The sequence below is a fragment of the Oncorhynchus kisutch genome, linkage group LG18 (genome assembly GCF_002021735.2).
Source record: "Oncorhynchus kisutch isolate 150728-3 linkage group LG18, Okis_V2, whole genome shotgun sequence".
NCBI classification, from domain to species: domain Eukaryota; kingdom Metazoa; phylum Chordata; class Actinopteri; order Salmoniformes; family Salmonidae; genus Oncorhynchus; species Oncorhynchus kisutch.
This window is the reverse complement of record NC_034191.2, coordinates 68,931,312-68,942,627: the sequence shown is the minus strand read 5'-3', so window position 1 is coordinate 68,942,627 and position 11,316 is coordinate 68,931,312.

Below are 11,316 nucleotides of genomic sequence, written 5' to 3'. Positions count from 1 at the left end.
CGTGCTGTTGGAGGCTGATCAGTTGCCATACAGCCTTCGATGGTGTGGCTGTAGAACCTTTTAAGGATCTGAGGACCCATGCCAAATCTTTTCAGTCTCCTGAGGGGGAATAGACTTTGTCGTGCCCTCTTCACGACTGTCTTAGTGTGTTTGAACCATGATAGTTTGTTGGTGATGTGGACACCAAGGAACTTGAAGCTCTCAACCTGCTCCACTACAGCCCCATGGATGAGAATGGGGGCATGCTCGGTCCTCCTTTTCCTGTAGTCCACAATCATCTCCTTTGTCTTGATCACGTTGAGGGAGAGGTTGTTGTCCTGGCACCACACGGCCAGGTCACTGACCTCCTCCGTATAGGCTGTGTCATCGTTACTGGTGATCAGGCCTACCACTGTTGATGATGCTGTTGGAGTCATGCCTGGCCATGCAGTCTTGAGTGAACCGGGAGTACAGGAGGGGGCTGAGCACGCACCCCTGAGGGGCCCCCGTGTTGAGGATCAGTGTAGCGGATGTGTCGTTACCTACCCTTACCACTGGGGGCGGCCCGTCAGGAAGTCCAGGATTCAGTTGCAGAAGGAGGTGTTTAGTCCCAGGATCCTTAGCTTAGTGATGCGTTTTGAGGGCACTATGGTGTTGAAGCTGCAGTTAATGAATAGCATTCTCTCATAGGTGTTCCTTTTGTCCAGGTGGGAAAGGGCAGTGTTGAGTGCAATAGAGATTGCATCATCTGTGGATATGTTGGGGTGGTATACAAATTGGAGTGGGTCTAGGGTTTCTGGGATAATGGTGTTGATGTGAGCCATGACCAGCCTTTCAAAGCAATTCATGGCTACAGATGTGAGTGGTATGGGTCGGTAGTCATTTAGGCAGATTACCTTAGTGTTCTTGGGCACAGGAATTATGGTGGTCTGCTTGAAACATATTACTATTATAGATTCAGTCAGGGACAGGTTGAAAATGTCAGTGAAGACACTTGCCAGTTGGTCAGCGCATGCTCAGAGTACACGTCCTGGTAATCCGTCTGGCCCTGAGGCCTTGTGAATATTGACATGTTTACAGGTCTTACTCACATCGGCTACAGAGAGGATGATCACACAGTCATACGGAACAGCTGATGCTTACATGCAGGCTTCAGTGTAACTTGCCTCGGAACGAGCATAGAAGTAATTTAGATTGTTTGGTAGGCTCATGTCACTGGGCAGCTCTCGGCTGTGCTTCCCTTTGTAGTCTGTAATAGTTTGCAGGCCCTGGTACATCCTACGAGCGTTGGAGCAGGTGTAGTACGATTCAATTTTAGTCCTGTATTGACGCTTTGCCTGTTTGATGGTTTGTCAGAGGACATAGCGAGATTCCTAGTAAGCTTCTAGGTTAGAGTCCCGCTCCTTGAAAGTGGCAGCTCTACCCTTTAGCTCAGTGCGAATGTTGCCTGTAATCCATGGCTTCTGGTTGGGGTATTACGTACAGTCACTGTGTGGACGACGTCATCGATGCACTTATAGATGTAGCCAGTGAGTGGTGTACTCATCAATGCCATTGGATGAATCCCGGAACATATTCTAGTCTGTGCTAGCAAAACAGTCCTGTAGCTTAGCATCCGCTTCATCTGACGACTTTCTTATTGACTGAGTCACTGGTGCTTCGTGCTTTAGTTTTTGCTTGTAAGCAGGAATCAGGAGGATTATGGTCAGATCTGCCAAATGGATGGCGAGGGAGAGCTTTTTATGCGTCTCTGTGTGTGGAGTAAAGATGGTCTAGAGCTTTTTTCCTCTGGTTGCAAAATTAACATGCTGGTAGAAATGAGGTAAAACGGATTTGAGTTTCCCTGCATTAAAGTCCCCGGCCACTAGGGGCACTGCCTCTGGATGAGCATTTTCCTGTTTGTTTATGGCCGTATACATCTCATTGAGTGAGGTCTTAGTGCCAGCCTTGGTTTGTGGTGGTATATAGACAGCTACAAAAAAGCCATATGGAGAATGTTATGGAGCCATATGGAGAATGTTATGTAGCATGTTATGGAGCCATATGGAGAATGTTATGGAGCCATATGGAGAATGTTATGGAGCATGTTATGGAGCCATATAGAGAATGTTATGGAGCCATATGGAGAATGTTATGTAGCATGTTATGGAGCCATATGGAGAATGTTATGGAGCCATATGGAGAATGTTATGGAGCATGTTATGGAGCCATATGGAGAATGTTATGGAGCATGTTATGGAGCCATATGGAGAATGTTATGGAGCATATTATGGAGCATGTTATGGAGCATTGTATAGAGCCCTATGGAGAATGTTATGGAGCATTGTATAGATCCCTATGGAGAATGTTATGGAGCCATATCGAGAATGTATTGGAGCATGTTATGGAGCCATATGGAGAATGTTATGGAGCCATATGGAGAATGTTATGTAGCATGTTATGGAGCCATATGGAGAATGTTATGGAGCCATATGGAGAATGTTATGGAGCATGTTATGGAGCCATATGGAGAATGTTATGGAGCCATATGGAGAATGTTATGTAGCATGTTATGGAGCCATATGGAGAATGTTATGGAGCATGTTATGGAGCCATATGGAGAATGTTATGGAGCATATTATGGAGCATGTTATGGAGCATTGTATAGAGCCCTATGGAGAATGTTATGGAGCATTGTATAGATCCCTATGGAGCATGTTATGGAGCCATATCGAGAATGTATTGGAGCATGTTATGGAGAATGTTATGGAGCATGTTATAGAGCCATGTGGAGAATGTTATAGAGCATGTTATGGAGCATGCCACCATATGGCTCCAGCAAAAACACTACAATTATATAGCCTTTCATTAGTTTCCTTTTTCATATTCAAAATGTGCTATGGGCTATATGGTGGTAGCACATATGTTAATTAGTTAATACAGGGGTCTAAGGCACTGCATCTCAGTGCAAGAAGTGCCACTACAGTCCCTGGTTCGAATCCAGGCTGTATCACATCCAGCCGTGATTGGGAGTCCCATAGGGCAGCGCACAATTGGCTCAACGTCGTCCGGTGTTTGGCCGGGTTAGGCCGTCATTGTAAATAAGAATTTAAATAAGAACTGACTTGCCAAGTTAAATAAAGGTTAAATTAAAATATAAAAAAATTAGAGCAGTCACACTGAACAACAACTAAGTTTGATTCAGGTTGAACAATATTGAACCAAATTGATAGGCTGCAAGAGGACTGGTGACCGTGTCAGGTGGCAGCTTTGCCTACCAGGGTTGGGCGAGGAGGACTCGCTGAATCTGGCTGTTGACATTATGAAAACAGACCATTGTCCTTTCGTACCGAGCAAACCCCGGCTGCTGGCGTCGGCCACAGTCAGGAATATTCTCCGTAACAGCAGACCGGACATCATGTTGACTGCAGACATCAGCAAAGGAACAAGCTACTTTGTATCTTTATTACACAGTAGTTCAAGTGAATCTTCACCGCTAGACACAGTTATAGAGGAGGATAGACACAGTTATAGAGGAGAATAGACAGTTATAGAGGAGGATAGACACAGTTATAGAGGAGAATAGACAGTTATAGAGGAGGATAGACACAGTTATAGAGGAGGATAGACAGTTATAGAGGAGGATAGACACAGTTATAGAGGAGGATAGACACAGTTATAGAGGAGAATAGACAGTTATAGAGGAGGATAGACACAGTTATAGAGGAGGATAGACACAGTTATAGAGGAGGATAGACACAGTTATAGAGGAGGATAGACAGTTATAGAGGAGAATAGACAGTTATAGAGGAGGATAGACACAGTTATAGAGGAGGATAGACAGTTATAGAGGAGGATAGACAGTTATAGAGGAGGATAGACACAGTTATAGAGGAGAATAGACAGTTATAGAGGAGAATAGACAGTTATAGAGGAGGATAGACAGTTATAGAGGAGGATAGACAGTTATAGAGGAGAATAGACAGTTATAGAGGAGGATAGACGCAGTTATAGAGGAGGATAGACAGTTATAGAGGAGAATAGACAGTTATAGAGGAGAATAGACAGTTATAGAGGAGGATAGACAGTTATAGAGGAGAATAGACACAGTTATAGAGGAGGATAGACACAGTTATAGAGGAGAATAGACAGTTATAGAGGAGGATAGACACAGTTATAGAGGAGAATAGACAGTTATAGAGGAGGATAGACACAGTTATAGAGGAGAATAGACAGTTATAGAGGAGGATAGACATAGTTATAGAGGAGAATAGACAGTTATAGAGGAGGATAGACACAGTTATAGAGGAGAATAGACAGTTATAGAGGAGGATAGACACAGTTATAGAGGAGGATAGACACAGTTATAGAGGAGGATAGACAGTTATAGAGGAGGATAGACACAGTTATAGAGGAGGATAGACAGTTATAGAGGAGAATAGACAGTTATAGAGGAGGATAGACACAGTTATAGAGGAGGATAGACAGTTATAGAGGAGGATAGACAGTTATAGAGGAGGATAGACACAGTTATAGAGGAGAATAGACAGTTATAGAGGAGAATAGACAGTTATAGAGGAGGATAGACAGTTATAGAGGAGGATAGACAGTTATAGAGGAGAATAGACAGTTATAGAGGAGGATAGACGCAGTTATAGAGGAGGATAGACAGTTATAGAGGAGAATAGACAGTTATAGAGGAGAATAGACAGTTATAGAGGAGGATAGACAGTTATAGAGGAGAATAGACAGTTATTGAGGAGGATAGACACAGTTATAGAGGAGGATAGACAGTTATAGAGGAGGATAGACACAGTTATAGAGGAGGATAGACACAGTTATAGAGGAGAATAGACAGTTATAGAGGAGGATAGACACAGTTATAGAGGAGGATAGACACAGTTATAGAGGAGGATAGACACAGTTATAGAGGAGGATAGACAGTTATAGAGGAGAATAGACAGTTATAGAGGAGGATAGACACAGTTATAGAGGAGAATAGACAGTTATAGAGGAGGATAGACACAGTTATAGAGGAGGATAGACAGTTATAGAGGAGGATAGACACAGTTATAGAGGAGGATAGACACAGTTATAGAGGAGAATAGACAGTTATAGAGGAGGATAGACACAGTTATAGAGGAGGATAGACACAGTTATAGAGGAGGATAGACACAGTTATAGAGGAGGATAGACAGTTATAGAGGAGAATAGACAGTTATAGAGGAGGATAGACACAGTTATAGAGGAGGATAGACAGTTATAGAGGAGGATAGACAGTTATAGAGGAGGATAGACACAGTTATAGAGGAGAATAGACAGTTATAGAGGAGAATAGACAGTTATAGAGGAGGATAGACAGTTATAGAGGAGGATAGACAGTTATAGAGGAGAATAGACAGTTATAGAGGAGGATAGACGCAGTTATAGAGGAGGATAGACAGTTATAGAGGAGAATAGACAGTTATAGAGGAGAATAGACAGTTATAGAGGAGGATAGACAGTTATAGAGGAGAATAGACACAGTTATAGAGGAGGATAGACACAGTTATAGAGGAGAATAGACAGTTATAGAGGAGGATAGACACAGTTATAGAGGAGAATAGACAGTTATAGAGGAGGATAGACACAGTTATAGAGGAGAATAGACAGTTATAGAGGAGGATAGACATAGTTATAGAGGAGAATAGACAGTTATAGAGGAGGATAGACACAGTTATAGAGGAGAATAGACAGTTATAGAGGAGGATAGACACAGTTATAGAGGAGGATAGACACAGTTATAGAGGAGGATAGACAGTTATAGAGGAGGATAGACACAGTTATAGAGGAGGATAGACAGTTATAGAGGAGAATAGACAGTTATAGAGGAGGATAGACACAGTTATAGAGGAGGATAGACAGTTATAGAGGAGGATAGACAGTTATAGAGGAGGATAGACACAGTTATAGAGGAGAATAGACAGTTATAGAGGAGAATAGACAGTTATAGAGGAGGATAGACAGTTATAGAGGAGGATAGACAGTTATAGAGGAGAATAGACAGTTATAGAGGAGGATAGACGCAGTTATAGAGGAGGATAGACAGTTATAGAGGAGAATAGACAGTTATAGAGGAGAATAGACAGTTATAGAGGAGGATAGACAGTTATAGAGGAGAATAGACAGTTATTGAGGAGGATAGACACAGTTATAGAGGAGGATAGACAGTTATAGAGGAGAATAGACAGTTATAGAGGAGAATAGACAGTTATAGAGGAGGATAGACACAGTTATAGAGGAGGATAGACAGTTATAGAGGAGGATAGACAGTTATAGAGGAGGATAGACACAGTTGTAGAGGAGAATAGACAGTTATAGAGGAGGATAGACACAGTTATAGAGGAGGATAGACAGTTATAGAGGAGAATAGACACAGTTATAGAGGAGGATAGACACAGTTATAGAGGAGGATAGACACAGTTATAGAGGAGGATAGACAGTTATAGAGGAGGATAGACACAGTTATAGAGGAGGATAGACACAGTTATAGAGGAGGATAGACAGTTATAGAGGAGGGTTGTGTGTTTTTATTGGACACAGGGTTTCCCTGGATTACTTTCACTCTTCTGCTCATATTTTCCCTATAAACAATGGCTTGACTTACTTTTCACATTACCCTAAAACAGTTTAGAAACGTTTTTGAAGGTTTGGTGTGGTGTGGCTACTATTAGGCTTTAGCTAATACAGGCCTATGATATGAAGGCAGTGCGCCCCGGTGCTCCAACATGTTTTATTTTTTTTAACCTTCGTTTAACTTGGCAATTCAGTTAAGAACAAATTCTTATTTACAATGACGGCCTACCAGAAGACAGAAGGCCTCCTGCGGGGATGTGGGCTGAGATTAAAAATGAAAAATGAAAAAAAAAAATATAGGAGAAAACACACATCACGACAAGAGCGACACCACAACACTACAAGCAGCAACACAGCATGGTAGCAGCACAACATGACAACAACATGGTAACAACATGGTAACAACACAACATGACAACAACATGGTAGCAGCACAAAACATGGTACAAACATTATTGGGCACAGATAACAACACAAAGGGCAAGAAGGTAGAGAACAATGCATCACGCAAAGCAGCCACAACTGTCAGTAAGAGTGTCCATGATTGAGTCTGTGAATGAAGAGATGGAGATAAAACGGTCCAGTTTGAGTGTTTGTTGCAGCTTGTTCCAGTCGCTTGCTACAGCGAACTAAAAAGAGGATGTGTGTGCTTTGGGGACCTTCAACAGAATGTGACTGGCAGAACGGGTGTTGTATGTGGAGGATGAGGGCTGTAATAGGTATCTCAGATAGGGGGGAGTGAGGCATAACAGAGTTTTATAAATAAGGATCAACCAGTGAGTCTTGCGACAGGTATACAGAGATGACCAGTTTACAGAGGAGTATAGAGTGCAGTGATGTGTCCTATGAGGAGCATTGGTGGCAAATCTGACAGCCGAATGGTACAGAACATTTAGCCGCTCGAGAGCACCGTTACCAGCCGATCTATAAATTGCGTCTAGGTAATCTAGTATGGGTAGGATGGTCATCTGAATCAGGGTTAGTTTGGCAGCTGTGGTGAAAGAGGAGCGATTACGATAGAGGAAACCAAGTCTAGATTTAACTTTAGCCTACAGCTTTGATATGTGCTGAGAGAAGGACAGTGCACCGTCTAGCCATACTCCCAAATACTTGTATGAGGTGACTACCTCAATCTCTAAACCCTCAGAGGTAGTAATCACACTGACTCTGACAATTGAACTTGAGGTGAGGAAGGCTGTTTCAGGCCTATCAGAGTTACTCTTATAATCTAACAATATAATGCTTATCTTTATAAAAAAAATATTTGGACAGAAAATTAACAAATTACTGTACGTCTATAACTGTATAACAGACGCAGTAGCCTTCTGACATAAAGAAATGCATGTCGGTATAGCATGCCACCTGCATATCTCTTTCTCTATCTCTCTGGGGTTAGGCCTTTTATATAGGCTATTTATATATATACAGTACTAGTCAAAGGTTTGGACACACCTACTCATTCAAGGGTTTTTCTTTATTTTTACTATTTTCTACATTGTAGAATAATAGTGAAGACATCAACACTATGAAGTAACACATGGAATCGTGTAGTAACCAAAAATGAGTTTGAGACTTGAGATTCTTCAAAGTAGCCACCCTTTGCCTTGATGACAGCTTTGCACACTCTTGGCATTCTCTCAACCAGCTTCACCTGGAATGCTTTTCCAACAGTCTTGAAGGTGTTCCTACATATGCTGAGCACTTGTTGGCTGCTTTTCCTTCACCCTTTCGGTCCAACTCATCCCAAACCATCTCAATTGGGTTTCGGAAAGGTGATTGTGGAGGCCAGATCATCTGATACAGCACCCCATCACTCTCCTTGGTCAAATAACCCCCACACAGCCTGGAGGTGTGTTTTTGGGTCATTGTCTTGTTGAAAAACAAATGATAGTCCCAATAAGCGCAAACCAGATGGGATGGCATATTGCTAACATAGAACTGTTTGAACGATGTCTGTGAGTATAACAGAACTTATTTAGCAGGCGAAACCCCAAGGACAAACCAACCAGGAAAATTATTTTTTAAAGTCTCTCACTTTTCAATTAGGTTTTTATGGGGATCTAGATTTCTAAGGCACTTGCTTGCAGTTCCTATCGCTTCCACTAGATGTCAACAGTCTTTAGAAATTGGTTGATGTTTTTCCTTTGAGAAATGAAGAAGTTGGGCTGTTCAGAATGAGGGTCGAGTGTAGTGTACTGTTGTGGTTTTATCCGCTAGATTACAGGTAATTTATTAGATATTTTGTAGTCATGTTGCGCGAGTTGGAACCGGTGTTTTTCTGGATCAAACGCTCCAAATAAATGGACATTTTGGAGATATAATGACGGAATTAATCGAACAAAAGGACCATTTGTGATGTTTATGGAACATATTGGAGTGCCAACAAAAGAACATCTTCAAAGGTAAGGCATTAATTATATCGTTATTTCTGAGTTTTGTGTCGTGCCTGGCGGGATGAAATATGATTGTCTGTGTTTGTTTGATTGGGTGCTGTCCTCAGATAATAGCATGGTTTTCTTTTGCCGTAAAGCTTTTTTGAAATCTGACACGGTGGCTGGATTAACAAGGACTAAAGCTTTAATTTGGTGTATTGCACTTGTGATTGTATGAAAGTTAAATATATCTAATAATTTAATCCGGTTCACCGGATGTTGTCAAATCGATCCTGTTAACGGGATTTGGTCCCTAAGAAGTTTTAAGGCAAAGGGTGGCTACTTTGAAGAATCTAATATATATTTTGATTTGTTTAACCCTTTTTTGGTTACTACATGATTTCATATGTGTAATTTCATAGTTTTGATGTCTTCACTATTATACTACAATGTAGAAATAGTAAAAATAAAGAAAAACCCTTGAATGAGTAGGTGTGTCCAAACTCTGACAGCTGAACCGTCAGGTGGACAATTATTATTTGAGGAAAGTAGCCTAAAAAACACCACAGTTTCCAAAAGGAAAATCTGAAATGTCATGTTGTTTTTATGAAGATTTTTTGAATTTTAGCATAAAAATATGACGCCAAGCTATAGACACCCTAAAGACTGGCAAGTGAGTTAGTCCAGTGTCACTTTGATTATGCCTGCACTCTATGGTTTACCAGCAGCTGCAGACATGAAAATAATGAGCTACCAGTCAAACAAGCTTGTAAGAATTGTACTTAAAATCTCCCCTCATACTCATCTGGAGGTTGAGAATGTTTTTGTCCCGATCTATGTAATGTGTTTGTATGAATGTATTGTGTTTGTATCTCTGTACTGTGTCTTTTTCTATGTAATTGTATAGGTATTTATGTAAAACATAGGGACCACAATGGAAATAAGTCCCCAACTGTATTGTGCAATTCCGGTCACTTCAACAACAACAAAAATTGTGCATATATGTAGTTTTTTAACTGACAAATAAAATCAATCAATCCAAACTGTGCAGAGGACAATTGATGAATGGAAAGAAACAAAACCCCCAAAAGTGTAATAATATTCAGAGATTTTCAAGCCAAGCCTTCGGTACTGGGTAAGCTTACAAGGTAGGGATGTATTTTCTGTTTGTTGAAATGGACTATTTATTGTGGTTTTGAAAACGCAAAACATGATGTTGAAGTGTCCGAAGTCGGTTTGCTGTGATTATTAGTTTTGTAGTGCATTGGCACAGAAACCTGTTGTTGCATCTTTTGCAACCGTGGAAAAATTGGTTTGACTCTAGGGCTAGTTAGGGACCATCTATATATTACACCATGTAATGGGGAAACATGTTTTCATATTGCACAGATTTTAGTGTTCTCATTAAATGCTTTTAATATATGTTTATGTATATCAACAATTTATAGTTGGTGCCGGCTGGAGTGATGTAAAGGTCACCGCCATTCGCTGGAGCAGTAGAAACGTTCTCTGGAGTGATTAATCACACATCACCATCTGGCAGTGCGATGGACTAATCTGGGTTTGGTGGATTCCAGGAGAACGCTACCTGACCGAATGCATAGTGCCCACTGTAAAGTTTGGTGGAGGAGGAATAATGCTCTGGGGCTGTTTTTCATGGTTCGGGCTAGGCCACTTAGTTCCAGTGAAGGGAAATCTTAACTCTACAGCATACAATGACATTCTAGACAATTCTGTGCTTCCAACTTTGTGGCAACAGTTTGGGGAAGGCCCTTTCCTGTTTCAGAATGACAATGCACCCATGCACAAATTGAGGTCCATACAGAAATGGTTTGTTGAGATCGATGTGGAAGAACTTGACTGGCCTGCACAGAGCCCTGACCTCAACCCCATTGAACGATGTTGGGATAAACTGGAATGCCGACTGTGAGCCAGGCCTAATCGCCCAATATCAGTGGCCGATCTCACTAATGCGCTTGTGGCTGAATAGAAGCAAGTCCCCTCAGCAATGTTCCAAGATCTAGTGGAAAGCCTTCCCATAAGAGTGGAGGCTGTTATAGTAGCAAAGGGGGGACCAACTCCATATTAATGCCCATGATTTTGGAATGAGATGTTTGACGAACAGGTGTCCACGTCCAAAGATTTTCCGTAGTCTGCCCACTGAGGTATATACTGCCACGTTCACGTGATATAGGAGTTACCAGAAATTCATAGTTCCGACTGGGAAGTTTCACTTGAACAACCCTCAAGTTGAAAATACAAGTGGAAAACTCTGACAAGATGTTGTTTCCCGAGTTGCCAAGTTGTGACGTTTCATCACTGACCTTTTACTGTTTCAACCAAAAATTGACTGCCAGATTTCTGGATAGAG